The 13,114-nt window shown below is 32.0% G+C and overlaps 1 protein-coding gene across 5 annotated transcripts in view; it reads left to right on the forward strand.

Moving 5' to 3' along the window:
- The window catches only part of Fas3 (fasciclin 3), a 276,317-nt gene that overhangs the window by 1,488 nt on the left and 261,715 nt on the right, over nucleotides 1-13,114 (forward strand). The window lies entirely within an intron of this gene.

Raw genomic sequence — 13,114 nt, forward strand, 5'->3', positions numbered from 1 at the left:
CTAGGTAGTGCGTTATAATGCGCAAAATCCTTTAGACGGAATATGATTACGATGGATATAAAATATCATACATTCGAGATGAATCTCATCCCATTCTTATAATATTTTGCAGATAATTTTTTGCGCGAGGTAGATGTATAATAAATTCAACCAAAATGTGCAATAAAATTAATAAAAGATACGCGAATACTGAGATGAAAATTAACAGCGTAGAAAATACAGATATAATTAATATAAAATGAATGTAGAAATTTAGGAAGATATTTATGAGATCTGAAATCTCTGATTAATAGCGTATTTAATTATAATGTAAAATTCAAAGTGATTAATATATTTTGATATCGATATATTTGTTTATTTGAAAAATGATTATCAGCATGATACGAGATATTGCTGTTGTATACGTATTTCGCTTTCGAAACAAAACGATTCCTTGTGGCGGTACAGTAGATTAGTGCTAATCGATCATCGAATCAGATAACGAAACATGGTAGGAGTCGCAATAGCGTATATATTCTCGCTAGAGGTTATATCGATATGTTACATTACAATCGCTTTTGGATTAACACGATGATAAAAAAAAAAAAAAAAAAAAAAAAGAGTATGATTATAATATTTTTTTATAATAGATTTTTAACTATTTATCATCACAAAATTAAAAATTTTTCGTGACGTCTGCTCGAGTCAATCCCTCATATCCATCTTTTTAATATCGCACTAGTAATTCCGCTTATAAGCAATTCGATTTAAAATTTAAGCAGTATCAAAAATAGATAGAGAAAGAAAGAGACAAGGTATTTTACTTTATTTGTAAACATAATTTTTCATGATTTTCCATGATTATCTTTTGATAGAATTGATTTTTCATAGAACCTTGGTTACATAACTTACACTGAAAAAATATTTTTAGTTAGAAAATATGAATTAGAGAAAACTGAAAATATGAATTTGAGAAATCTTTAAATGTGTATTATATTGGAAATATTATAAAATTAAAATGATTTACACTTGCGCAGAATGGATGTCTTGATAAAAAGTAGGATTTATTGTTATTAATTTATATTAATTTGCAAGGTCATTTTATAGCGGCTAATAAATTCGCGATATGGAAAAGTTCTAAATTAGTGAAAACAGATTGTACATGTATATATCAATTGATTTGCTCGTTTGCATCCGTAAGATTTTTATTGGTACGGAATCCATATATAAATCCAGTTTTTATTTGTTAAAAAAATATACATTTATAAAAAATTTATCACGTCATAAATCTATATTTTATGATTTAACGATCCATGATTTTGAAAAATTATTACATATATTAAACTATTAACGCTAAACGCGTAAATTTTTTTGAAGCGCGCTCTGAACTTTGTTTAAATATTTTTATATTAAATTACTTTTAATTATTTTACGTGATCTATGATGACGTGAACGAAATGATAATCGATTATTTATAAAAAAGCGTTGGCCGGATAAGCAATTAATATTATGATATAATCGAAGAAAATTTCTCATTACCCGCGAATAACCTGTCGCAACCAATTAAAGCTTCGGGACATTGATTATTTTGCAATTATCGGGGCAGGTGTTAGTTAGGGATGAGCACATCGAAATACTCGGTACACTATTTTTCACAAACGAGATTAATTTTTAACCGAACAAAAACTTCTTGTTATTTTTGATAAAAATAGAATGTGATAATTTTACTTGATTTGATCAATATTTTTCAAACATTTCCAGGATAATTGTTCTAAAGATATTTTTTTTTATCGATTAATGAAAAATTAGATTAGTTGATTAAATATTAAATAAAAGCTTGGACATTTAGTGTATATTAAAGGCAACTGGAATATTACTCCAGTACATTAAAGTTATTTTTAGATAGAATTAATAATACTGTTATGGATCGAACATCTCGTTTTATGGCTGATAATTTTGATGCTATTTCGATTTGATATCCGTCTTTTTGATCCGCTGTGTCATTTGAATTCGATTGTCATGTGAAACGGTAAAATCTTTATTCGAAATCTTCCGTTAATCTCTTTCTTCTCTATTTAATTACATCATATTCCTCATTTGCCGTACATATAAAATGACGCGAAACTTTCGTTTATCATAACACATGTATAAGACGAATCCAATAACTGGCATTTATCGATCTAATTTATACGAGCAACAGCTGATTATTCTATTTGCTCCTTATGTGCGATATAATTCGCGAAGAATTACATTTACATACAGACTTTATGCAGATTATGATTTAATGTGTTATTTTAATACAAAAATTTGATTATTTTCAATATATATATATACATAAATTTTTAACTGTTTAAAATTTTTTAAGCGTACTATATTAATATTATATTACCATAATATGCGAGTTAATTCGTTAATATAATAAGTTAATTCGTTTTGCAATTTAGTTTCAAAGTTAAAAATAATATGAAATGGAAACACACACACATTCGAAATATGACAATTTGTAAAAAATCTGTTAATGTAATTCTGAACACGTGTATCGCGCGATGATCGATATATACATATATATATATATATTTTGGTAGAAATAACGTGATGTGTAAAAATGCCACGCGTATGTAACAAGATCGCGTGCGTGTCATCATAAAATGATCTGAAATACGCCTTGGAAAGTTTAAGGTCACATTTGCACAAACTCGCCTTTTGTCGATTAAACTCGTGTTTGCCTTGAACTGTAATAAAAGCTCGATATAAATTTGATGCAATCGCAAATGCTGGACGTGAAATGCACAAAATACTTGCAATTAAAACGTAAGATGCTTTCCAAGTAAATTCGTTGACGCATCTTGTATTTTTGTGGTCGGTTGAGATCTATTTTACGCGCGTAGAAAACTATTATTATCACGCGAGACGTAATTTTCGAAGCACTTGTAGCAAATGATGTCATATACTTAACGACGAATTATTATGAATTGGTCATGCATGTCATAACTTAATTCCGAGAACAGAATGAGTCAGTCGGTCGATGAATGCCAGTTGTTGGTTGCTTTGACTTTGATCGTAAATGCAACGTGTACGTGTACTTACGTGCATCGATGAAATAAAAACTGAACTAGTATAGAAACATTTTCTATTCCATAGAAAACACTTGACGAAAAGTGGAAATTCTAACGTATAAAATTATTTTATTAACTTGTAAAAAAAAACTACAATAATATATTACGTAGGAAATTATGGCAATATATAAGGCAATTATTTAACAAACATAATATATATTTCTCATTTTAGAAATTGTAAATCTGTTACTCTCTATTTTATCAAAATTTCGTTGTTTTGTTAACATTTATTGAGAAAGAATTTTATTTCTTCCTCTGTATATAGTATAAAGCATTAATGTTCGAAAAAAGCTCTGGGAAAAAAATTTGTTTTCCTCGTTATCTGATATTCTTTACAAGTTATTACGCCGATATGTGTGTTTTGTATTTACAAAAGACTATAGGCCACCCATAGACATAGTATATCTAGACCAAGCGTTTGCCTTTATTTAAGGAGTGGTCTATTTTACGGAAAATATATAATCTTTTTGCGTTGAGGATTTTTCGCTGGATAAAATACATGGCGAATCTTTCACAAACTCTATACGATGCCTGATACGCGCTATTTAAGTAATCTTATCAGATATTATTCGGAGTGCGAAGAAAACAGAGTATGCTTTATCGCATTACACCTTCGAATTGTGCACTTGTCGAAACAAAAGTAAGCTACATTAATAGCTATATATTTAGTTTCTATAATAAGATTGATTGTTTTACGCAAAATAGATCAGCTGAATAAACTAGAAGTTTCATGTTAACATAATTTCTACCACTTGTTCATGCTTCGATCGACGAGTAGTTTTTGATATTGGCAGAATAAATCCTTCATCCATCATCTTGTAGCTGTTGCTATCATTTTTCGATGATGTTGATTATAACAGCAACAATTTGCATGATTTTCGTATACAAATTGGGTGAAATTATGTGTTTTATATCACAATTAAATATTTGTCTATTAAATACATTTTAGAAGAGACAAAGAGAAAATCACAGAGATAAAATATAAAATAATTGAACGTAAAGATTATATAAAATAAAAACTATATAAATTAAAAATCATGCACACAAAGCATAGTATAATTTACTTTCTTAAATGATGGGATAATTTAGTTACTTGAACGATGTTTTAAATTCGATGTGTAAGGAAAATATTAAGTTGAAAGAACTGATGTCAATGATGGTTAAGTAAGCGTTGTGTCATTGCACTCTCGGTTATCTTACAACGTAAATATGGAAGAATGTGGGTTACATTATGAAACAGGGCGGCGCCCCAATTAGTCCAAATTCTCCTATGTAATCTGAGCACCCGTTACACAATTTAATGTTATCTATAAAGAAGAAGAAGAGAGAGAAGTTGTATATAATTAAAATTTGTGTGTGTGTGTGTGTGTACATACACATTTTCTAGATTTATATATAAATTTATTTAGATTTTATCACACACACGCGCGCGCGCGCTATACGAATGTAATTTATTAATTTTACAGGAAAAATATTTTTAAAGAAATTAATAAAAAATGCTGACATAGAATATGTTGTATTTTATATCGAGATTATTCGAAACACGTATTTCTGTAGATTCGTAGTGCTTTATGTAGAAAACGATTCCAGGAACTGTATAATTGCGGACAGTGAATAATACTTTGACGCATAGTTTTGTAATGTATGCTATTAATGACGCATAGCGGATAACAATTATTATTAATTATTAGGAATTATTCGGGCGCTATACAATGATTATCATGAAGGATACAAAAAAAGTCATATTTTATAATATAATATTTTATTTTATATATTACTTTCCTTTATATAATACGGGCGATATTTTTCTTGTTTTTATTTTATAAAGGGATCAAACACAAAATAACAAAAACTTGCGTAATAAAATCCGCAATCATATATAACTTAGTTATTCAATTATTACGAGACAAAATATAAATTAAATTAGATTTAAAAAATGGTTTTATTTATTAATTTAAATAATATTTAAAGTGATATTGAATAATTTTGTAATCTTTTATTCTCTTCGAATAATACAATATATCGAATGTTATACATATATTGTATTAAAAACATATAATAAAGAATAATATATTATTACATAGGACATAGGAGATTCAAAAATAATTGATATAAATAAGTATTGATACTGGTACGCTTGCACTCAGCATGTAAGCAACACATACCGAGGCGAACTATCAGTATGCTGACTGACAGTACAAATGTACTCGAGAAGCGGCCATTCACTTAAACCGGTTTTCTTACTAGTTAATTTAAAATCAATATTTTTGTTACGGATATATAATGGCGTATGATTATTTATCGTAAATTTTTTTCGCTTTAACACAATCGACTTAAAGTTGAAAATGCAATTTAGTTTTTTATTAACATCGAAATTTAATTTAAAGGCTAATTCTTGTAATTCTCTCTCTAACATACTGTTGAAGTAAATGATCTTTTTTTTAGTCAAACATTTGAAATATATAATAATAGCTATTGATCATTTATATTTTTTACGGTTCATTTTTTTTTTTTTTTTTTTATCTTCTTCATGGAACAGGTCAAATAACGAATGACCATAGTCGATCAGGTATAAATCTAAACAAGTCGGACGGATGCGTCGGTTCGGAAGGTGAAACGCTCTGTCACGAAAGAAGTTACACAGCAGGTGCTTTCTAACTTTATTGATGTGTTCGCTGCGTAGACGTGAACACACACACGCATACACCTGTATTATTACATACAAGTGTGTACGCACGTACACATGTTCACGCCGGACCAGCAGGTTATTTCGCAGAACAGGTTCGGTGACTATTTTAGACAGCACCTTTGTCGCTTGAACTTCTTAAATTACGCCCAAGAAATCGTACGCCCTTTTTCTGGGTTCCTAACTTCCTTTGTTTGCTCTCGACCGGCAAGTCGCTTCGGTATTTCCAGCGGGTGGCGGACGTAAACAATTAAATCGAAACGCTTGTGTCGTAACTCGGATATACAATATGTATGTATGTATATTTCGTCGACGCGCGTTGCTATAGAATTATAGAGATTTCTCTCGGGGATTCTACTGAAAACTTTCTACCCTTTTGCTTATTTCGAGGCGGATTGAAACTTCAACTATATGACGAGATCACTTCTAATAGGTATCATGGTCTTGCAAGTTGCGCTCTTACGTGGATTCTCTTGAGACGCTTTATGTATAACTTCAACTTTATCATTTCATTTATAAAAACTGAATATAATTCTCACAATTTTAAGATGTGTGTGTGTGTGTGTGTGTGTGTGTGTGTGTGTGTGTGTGTGTGTGTGTGTTACGTGCGCGCGCGCATTGTAAACTTCAGATTTTTCCTGTTAATTCCAAGACTCTAATCATACTTATCAATCGTTTTAAGCATTAATATTGAAATAATTCTAATTTAATGATATTAAAGTTTTGCAATTTCGTCTGACATTTAATATTATTGGGACATATTTTTTATTTAATTACATTTTAATACATGATTATTTTTCTAATCTAGAATCTTTTCATTCTTTTGAAAATTTCAAAACCGCAAGTGCACTTTTTGCATTTCTCTCGCTTGATGGTTATACAGCAGAAATAGAATTCATCATCTATCTCGATATTCAATACTTGAAAATCTCGGTGAGCAGGATGACAGTGATTCGCAACACATTAATGATAGAGTAAAAGATATGTATATCCGTATTGGCGAGTGAATCGAGTTGCGCCGAGAAATACGCTTTTAAAGCATTTATAGTCCTTGCAAATGTATTGTCTAACGTATACACATACATCTCGCGGAACATATAGACATATATATGTATATATATTATACCCACAGTCACATAAATTCATATACGTATAACTGAACTCGTAATATCGGTGTACATCTGCATGCTGCATGCCCAACGGATTACGTATGCATCGATATCGCGTATTTATATCGTGACATCCGCGTAGCAGCGTTTTCTAATGGCATTGCGGGAGCCTGGAGACTGGCTGCGAAAACACGCACTATCGCGTTATGTTCGATCGCTTATAATGGAATTCATGTCAGATATACGACGATACGCGGACTAAGCGGATTTATTAGGAAAACGGTTCGGATTCTTTCATGTTTTATCCTAAAAAAAAATGCGATCAAACATGAAACATGGCCTATAATCATCTTAGATATTTTACTCTATCTCATCGTATATATAGACTATAAACGCGATATAAATTTATTCACTTTATTATAAAATAAGGAGCTTTTAATATAAAACGGGTCAGGCGGATGTTCTAACAAGCGGAAAAGAATAAACTTTTATACAAAAAAATGTGATTCTATTTTACGATAGTAATAGTATTTTATATATGTATTATTGTATGTAACAACCTCCCTCCCCCCTCCCCCTCCCCCTTCACCCCTCCTCCCACCGAATGATCGAAGATTTAATTTTTAATATTTATTTATATAATTTATATTGCCGATGGATGATGGGTGTTTCTGGTTTTTATATTATTTATCAGGATATCTTTAGTGTGCCGCGATTTTTTGCAGCAACTATTAAATAAACTAATTAAAAATAATATACATTATTTAATTTGGAGAAATTAATGTAATATTAGTTTCTGAAAGATATTTAATATTATCCTTGGATTAATCAGAATAACAAATTTATAAAATTTTTTTCGAACACGAATAATTCTCAATCATTTTCTTAATCATTAATCTAGAACTTAGCTTTTAAAAAGAAAAAGAATCGATATCACATACATTGATTTACAGAATGAAACGAGATAAATAAGTACGAAAAAAGTAAACAAACTTGACCGATTGATGAATCGTCCTAGCGAAAAATTCGATATAGCCGAACAGCTGGGAATAAGTCCGGCAACTCTCTCGGTTATACGATATGTGAGTCTTCTCTAATCAACGGGCACTTGCGTAGAGCTTAATTGTACGTGGTCGAGCAGATGAAAGGAGGATATTGACCCGGCCTAAAGAGCACATGGTCACGGAAAGGGACCTCGTAAAGAGCAGCGCACGCGAGTCAACCGAACGCTCTCGTTCGCGCGACTTTCCCTTCGCCATGATTACGCAATGGCATTCGTTGCACGCGCATCAGTGTGTTGTCAGTATTTTTCCGCCGTAACGATGAACATTCCATGCTCTTCTCTTTTATTTCTCTTTTTTCTTTCAGCCGGTTATTATAACGATAAATTGTAATCTCATAGAATGCAAGATTTACGTGAACTTGATATATTAATAAATTATTATATCTTTAACATTTAACATCTGATAATTACTGTAATGTAACCGATTTAATACGAGTTTTTTTTTTTTTTTTTTTTTTAAAGCGAATCAGCAAGAATTATTAATCTTATATACCTTGTTTTTTCTTCCACAAATTCACACATTCACCGCGAAGCTAATATTATTTGCCGATTTCTCAGGTGCGAGCTAATTAAGTCGCATCTGGCATGATTTGTCGCAGCAGCTCGCTTCGATATATGCGGATAATAATCGCGTGTCTCGTTAGAGCACACGCTTCGCGAGCGGGATTTGAGTCAATTACACTCTCGTCGGGGTTTTTGCAATTAGGCGTCGACGCGACATTTTCGATGACGCGGACATCATTTGGAAGCGGGCAAACAGCCAAGATCCTATTTAATCGAAAATTTGTTACTGTTTTTTATTATTTTTATTTTACGGAAGTTTTAACGATACTCATACTTTTTACGCTTACATCTGCAGACATTGTCCAATGTCAATTTTCACTTTTTTTTTTTTAATAATGGGTAAAATAAAGGAGAAAAAATTTGTATGTTTTTTATTTATATAATTTAATGATATATTTAAATACAAATATCTAGCATCTGAAATTTTAGATCATAATTAATTTTTTTTCTCTTGTCATTTAAAAATATTATAATTTTTATATTATTTAATTATAAAATAATATACTAATACATTATATTTAGTTCAGGCACATGATTATATTAAAAAAGTGTGCGCGTTTATATTAATAATTTGCTTCCAGGTAAAAATGTCGCGTGTAACATTTGTCGTTTCCGCCGTTTTTTTTTGTTTTTTTTTTTTTTTCAAGTTAATGTACAGGATGTTTTTTAACGTAGAAATACAATATGTTGGATATAGATATATAACCGCAATAATTACTGATAAAAACAATTATTTCGGTTTTTTATTTAAATGTTCTAACGATGTTAGCATTAATGTCACATCGTTGAATTGTATCCTTGCATAGTTGACGTATCGAGCGTATCGTAAAAGAAACGAGCCACGAATGTACATGATATAGGAGGTCTGTTCTAAATTCGGGAATATCCGGTTTCATTCGGTCGATATCGAAAATATATCGCGAGATAAACATCGCCGTTATATCATCTGAATTGCAAATGCAATTTGGAAGAGGCATCTCCTTTTTACCACCGTATAGGTGTTTGCCGATCGAACGCGTGAACATTTCGAGCACCTCGCCAACTTACTACGCTACGCTCTTCGTATTTCAATATCGAGAGTATACTTGATTTTAAAATATTGCCTGTATTACAATTTAATATCGTCCAAAAATATAAAATTTTGTATTATATCAGAGAATAATATAATGTATCGATAAACATATATACAATAATTCTTCATAAAAGAGTTAATGAAATTAACAGATTTAATAAAATATCGTCATCGTTAACACGTTTGAAAACTTCAATTATCGCACATTCTGTGCGGCTGTATTTATATTGTTTATTATTGGAAAAATAATACATTTGATACTTGGTGAAATAATTTCTATAGAATTTTCTATATCTTTCGGAGATTGCTACATTTGACTAATTATTATTTCTATTCTACATACATCATTATTAAATATTATTTTTAAAATGGCCAGAAAATGTTCTTAGGCTTATTAGTTTCTTCAAATGCGTCGTGAATTTTATACGTCTTTCGAATGATTTAACGGTTATTTTGATTATGTATTGTGATATTGTATAAGTAAGAGAAAGAGAGAGAGAGAGAGAAAGAGAGCTTCTAACGGGATGGTATACACGTGTCATCGTAAAGTATGTAACTGTTATTGGTAGTAATGGGCTTGCTATGAATTCACGATACGTGTCTGTTTGTATGCGTACGTTGGCCGGAGGGAAAACGAGCCTCGCCCATCTCTTCTCCTAATACTGGAAAATACGATTCCAGGCCGTACGGCCACTGTAAATCTCTATGATGAATCTATGCGCTTTTAGCATTTATCGTCGGAGAATTTACCCTCCCTAGGAATGCAGCCAGAGCGCATTGCTCTCATAAGCGATGCCGAGCTTCGTTAAGCGAGCAATGTGGGTTAACGGGCCGCTAATACTTGGACTAATAATAAGTTAATTGAAATTTAATCTCCGATAGCGACGAAGAATTTCATATCTTTATGACATCTATGTATTAATTCGAGCGCATAGATGCTTAAAAAAAGATGCGAGAGAAAAATCTTGATAATAATTGATGCCATTTCGAATTATTCCCTTGGCCGCAAAAGCGGGTTATAAACATAATTGCACAATAATATATAATATATTAAAATAATATGCTCTGAGTTAATATTGTAATTAAAATACGATCATTATATACACATATATAATCGGATTTATAAGAATGTATAGGAAATTGATATATTACGTACATATATGCGCATTAAAAACAGAAAATAGATTTATCAATAAATATCTATCTCTCAACGGGAATCGATATTTTCAAAGCCAATTGACTTTATTCAAAGTCAATTGACTTTGAAATTACTGCACAATTGCAATAGATTATTAATATCAACGTGTGTAAAATAAATGCTGATAAAGATTGTGATGGAATTTTCTGTTGAATGAATCAAGTTATTAGATCTCGCCGATATTAAAGAAGATATTTCCGGAAATTTGTTAGCGATAGATTCCGATCGCAAGTAATCGAACATAGTCACGACTCGGTAATTAGCAAGGATCCCTAACGACCGTTAATCGCATTGAATTCTCCGCTTTGTAGTCGCGAGATTCGCTCGCAAGCTCCACTTGGACGTTCTGTGACGGGGCGGTCGTTCGATGAACATGAACCGAGTTCCCTGTAACATGGTTACATACGTCGTCTCAATGTACAATATATAGTACGTCGCGATGATTATGGTTGTGTGCAAGCATACAGGGTGACTCAAAATTCCATTGTGCTTTCTTTCAATTCTAATACATTCTATCCTAAATTCGACTAAATCTATGAATTTATTTGAACATTTGCATTGAAAATGTATGTTACTAAATGTCCAAAATATCACGCATTCTACATACAGTTTATAATTAATTTTTATACATAAATTTTTATACCGTAATTCGCAATTAACATTTGGCCAGTTTTAATTTAAACTTACATATTTTTTAAATTTTTTTCATTGAAGATATTTATTTTATACAATTGAATTTTGAAAAATGATATATATATATATATATATATATATATATATTCGAAAATAGCTGGAAAATAAAGTATTTGGCTTACTCGAATACTCGAAATTTGACGAAGTTTCCAACGTGATATTTGAGATTTTAATTTTGTTTCTACTTCGTCTCTGGAACACCCATTTTTAATTATTTAGACATTATACGCAGGGGGAAGGAAGCATGATAATTCTGGGACACTCTGCGTGTGTGCGTTATATAGGAGCGGGGAAGATGCACAACGTACCGATCATCGTTGGCGTTGTACGGCTCGCCGCCGATTCTCTTAGGATGATTGGAATCGACTAGTTTTCTCGTATATCAATATTATTTTTCGGACAGAAAATCGATCGGCGCTGCAACGAGGCTTTGCCATGTAAATCGCGAAATATGCTCTACATAATACGAGGCTTGCGCGTATACGTGCGTTGGCAAATTCCTTTTACATATCAGCGCTAACCGGCGTGTTACCTCGCGATATCCGTTTTTTCACTCTTATCCCGCAAAAAGAGTTAATTTGCTATAATTTCAGATAATCCATTGTATATATCGCATTTTATTTTGATACCATAGCGTTCGTGTGTAAATTGAAATAGCGAATAACTATTTGCGTGGAATCTAAACTAACGCAATTTAGCGCACGAAAATAGCGTTTTTTCTGGATTTTTTTCAATAAAAATCGGACGCAAGTTTATAAACATTTGTTGTTTGAAAATACGCGACAGTTATACGCATGAATAGTTATTTTAATCAGCCGCTATCTAAATTGGCAATTTCAGTTAGATTGGCAGTGGAAAACTTACAAATAGAGGATAAAAAAGATAAACAAGATATTTTTTTGATGAACCGCGATAATGTTTCGAGTATCAAAATTTACGCGTTACATTTTTTAATAATCTTTAACATCGATCGTCTTGCACTTTTATAGCGCGGTTTGTCAAAACATTTTTTTTAATCGGTTATAGTTGAACAATTATTTTTCTTATTTAAGAAGAGCAGTTTTAATTTTTTTTCTTCTCTTATTTTACCGGAAAAAGTTTGTGCATACACACACACACACACACACACACACACACACACACACACACACACACACACACACACACACACGCGTACACAAACACATCGATCGCCATGCATTCCGAAACGCCGTCAAGTTGCGATGATCAAACCCACCCGAAGAGCACACACAGCGTGTGCAAACTCGGGGCGGATGCGGCGCAATTAAAGTTCACAGAGTAGCTAACCGGCTTGTTCGTTGAAAGCTTTTTCGTTTAGCGATTCGAGCGTCGATTTTCGCTCGCACCAGTTCCATTCGCTAAATTAGCAGCGGCCGGTACGTCATTAAACTGCGTTCTGCTACTTCGAGTAAGTTCTAGTCGAGGAAAAAAATGCAAGTCGAGAGAGGAAGAAAGAGAACGCGCGAGAGGAAGTGAAGCGAGCGGGAGAGAGAGAGAGAGAGAGAGAGAAAGAGAGGGAAAAACAACGCGATGCATTATCGTTGCAGCAGCATCCGCTGCAGCGAGCAAGGTGCATTTCGTCGTGCGCAACACGAAGAAAGTCGTGACTTGAC

The sequence above is a fragment of the Polyergus mexicanus genome, unplaced genomic scaffold, assembly GCF_030449975.1.
Source record: "Polyergus mexicanus isolate NDT 795.1 unplaced genomic scaffold, iyPolMexi1.0 SCAF_6, whole genome shotgun sequence".
Classification (NCBI taxonomy): Eukaryota; Metazoa; Arthropoda; class Insecta; order Hymenoptera; family Formicidae; genus Polyergus; species Polyergus mexicanus.